General features: G+C 36.0%; 1 long non-coding RNA gene across 2 annotated transcripts; it reads right to left on the bottom strand.

Moving 5' to 3' along the window:
* Nucleotides 1–387: 387 nt before the first annotated feature.
* LOC117276782 (uncharacterized) lies at nt 388–2638 on the bottom strand. Of its 2 annotated transcripts, none has more exons than XR_004507052.2 (3): nt 2274–2638; nt 964–1976; nt 388–637 (listed from the first exon to the last, which is right to left on the bottom strand). It is a non-coding gene; the product is annotated as an uncharacterized lncRNA (long non-coding RNA). The 2 variants fall into 2 exon arrangements; XR_004507051.2 differs by having other exon boundaries at nt 964–1374; nt 1696–2632.
* Nucleotides 2639–3003: the final 365 nt, after the last annotated feature.

Genomic DNA, 3003 nt, shown 5'->3' with positions numbered 1-3003 from the left:
CAAAAACGCTGGACAGAACACATAAAAATTGGGTGTTAGCCATTTTTACTCATTTTTGAGTTTTGAGTTTTGAGTCTCGGATTTGGGCGATTTCAAAGGGGTTTTTCACGACTTCGACTTGGGTAAGTGTTCTATATCCGAAAGTGATTATATTTCATAAATCCATGCTTATATTCATTGTTTATTTCGGATTTAGATGGAAGAAAATTAGAATTTTTGTAAAACGTCCCAAAAACAAAATTTAAGATTTGAAGGTCCATTTGACATCAAAATTTGATAATTTTTGTATGGTTGGACTCGTCTTTGTAATGACCCGACAGGTCGTTTTGCTTTTTGGTTAGTTTCGAGCCATTCGGAAATTGGAAGGAAAATGAATGAACTGAAGATTTTTCATTACTGAGAATGGCAGATGCCCCAATCCAACTTGCCATTGAAGTACATTAGAATCCTCTGTATTGGAATTATAAACAGAACAAGAAACTTCACTAGGAACTAGAATGGAATCACTTTCTTGTGGAATTGAAAATACATTGGTATTTAAACTAGAACGAGAATCCTTCTTAGGTGGGCTAGCCTCCAGCAGGTACAATCCTTCTCTTAATTCACCAAAAACTTGTCCCCTCCTCATTAAAGGGACCTGCATGATGCATCCACTAGAAGTTAGATTGAGTGAGCAATGAAACTGGACACACAACTTATGGACTGAGAGTAAATTATATTTGAAAGAAAGAACATAAAGAACCCTTTCAAGAATCATATCAGACTGAATAGGAACACTACCTATGTATGTGACATATAATTCAAATGAGTTAGGTAGGCTAATATGTACAGGAACAGGAAGTGGATCTAAAGTTAAGAAACAATTTGAATCAAAACACATGTGTTCAGAAGCCCATGAATCAATGATCCAGGTTTTTGTCTTAAAAACTGCCAAACAAGTTCCAGTGTATTTAAGTATAGTACCAGCTACTGCATTTGCATTGATTGCAGTTCATGGTGTTGCTGTAGTTCCAAATTGTGCCTGCTTGATTAGGTTCATCAGCTCAGACACCTGTTCCTTACTGAAAAACTGAGTTTGAGGTGTTGCATCATTGCTCTGAGTGCTCCCATTGTCATTGTCTTGTCCCTCAATTATAGCATTAGCCTTGACTTATGTTGATCTGGTGAATTGGAAATCATCTGGAAACCCATTTATCCTGTAACAGTCTGCCCTGACATGCCCAGTTTTCATGCAATGTGTACAGCTCACATTAGGATTAAATTTTGCTTTCCTTCCCTTAGGTTTCTGTTGTGTGTTATTAACCTTTTGTGAGTTAATCCATGACTTTTGTTGTGACTGGTTGTTGTTTCTCTGTGGAGCCCTACCTTGAACTCCTACCATGAATGAGGAAGCATCAGCATTGAACTGTGGTCTTGCATGTATCTCCCTTTTATTTTCATCTTGAAGAAGGAGAGAATAAGCAAAATATATTCCAGGCAATGGATTCATCATAAAGATGTTTCCTCTTGCGTGGGAATAGACATCATTTAGTCCCATTAGAAACTAAATGATCATTTGGTCTTCTAAGAACTTTGTGACTTTCCTTTTTCCATCACAAATGCAGTCACAAGAGCAGACCAGATGAGGGTTGAGAGAATCAAGTTCATCCCATAATTTCTTAAGTGTGATAAAATATCCAGCAATAGTGTTGTTACCTTGAACTAACATTGATATTTCCTTTTGCAGTTGGTACAACTTGGCTCCATTAGTTTGTCCAAATATGTGTTCAAGGCTATTCCACAAAACTTTTGCAGATTTTGAATAGATGACACTGACACCTATCTCCTTGGATAAAGAATTCAGAAGCCAATAAGTTACCATGAAGTTGCATCTGCTCCATTGAGGGTGATCTTGTGCATCTGGTTTTGGCTCCTCACATACCCCATTTATGAAGCCTATCTTGTTTTTGGCTGAAAGTGTTATGAGAATTGATCTCCTATTAAAAGCAAGACAGGTAAAAGCAAAAAGAAGATGCTATGAGCAGCACTTTTAGAAAAGATAAATCCAGCTCAGTTGAAAATTTAACCAAACAGACATTGTAATTCAATTTAATTTAGTGTATAAATTGTTCTCTGTCTAAACACAGAGAAAAATCATTCTAAAAGCTAAATATAGAGAAACTCTGCTTTGGTAGGCTAATGAATAAAATTGTGCGACTCCAAGGGTCATATGATACTCAAGGAATCTGTAAAAACCATTCTATCTATGAAGATGAAAATGAAGATGAACCTACAAAGAACAGCACAGTCGCGGTAAAATTTACTAAACAAGCACGCGTCAAAGCTAGAAGAAAAGCGTGTATCTTTTTTTGTAACAGTTGGAGAGCCTAGGGCTTTTTCCTAATTTTTCAGCCACTGCTATATGAAGGAATAAGGGCAAAACAGGAATAAGGTAGAGTTTTATGGTTTTTTTGTAAAATCACATTGACCGGAAGCTGGTCTCCGTTCTCCTTTCTATTAAGTAGTAAAATCAAACTTATCTCCTTCTGTAATTTGTTATCTTTTCTGTTTGAGTTGGATGAAGCAACCAAAACAAAACGACTCTTCTTCAATTAAGATCCTATCTAACTGGGCGAAGCCCAATTCCTACCCAGCCGCTGTCCCAATCGTGAGTCCAAAACTTGGACAAACCTTAACAAAACCCACCAACCCTATTTTTTGGGTAAAGATCGTTTTTCGCTGGCGACCGAAACTATTTATATCCGGTAATCGTAAGTGTATCAAATTTATATATATATATATATATATATATATACATTGAGAGCGATTATATAGTGTCATTTTTCTTCACATTTTCCCTACATACCTGATTCTTGAAAAATAATTAAAAGGCCGAAATACCTTACTTCTAAATGGAATATAAATCAAAGAAGGTATTAGCACCGAATTCATTATATCATTAAAATTACGAGTTCGTTAAATGCGTAAATGTGTAACACAACACGAATGTTTCTTGTCAAAGTT

Source organism: Nicotiana tomentosiformis, chromosome 12 (assembly GCF_000390325.3).
Source record: "Nicotiana tomentosiformis chromosome 12, ASM39032v3, whole genome shotgun sequence".
In the NCBI taxonomy this organism is placed as follows: Eukaryota; Viridiplantae; Streptophyta; class Magnoliopsida; order Solanales; family Solanaceae; genus Nicotiana; species Nicotiana tomentosiformis.
The sequence above is the reverse complement of the archived record's forward strand: the minus strand, read 5'-3'. Positions and strand labels throughout refer to the sequence as shown.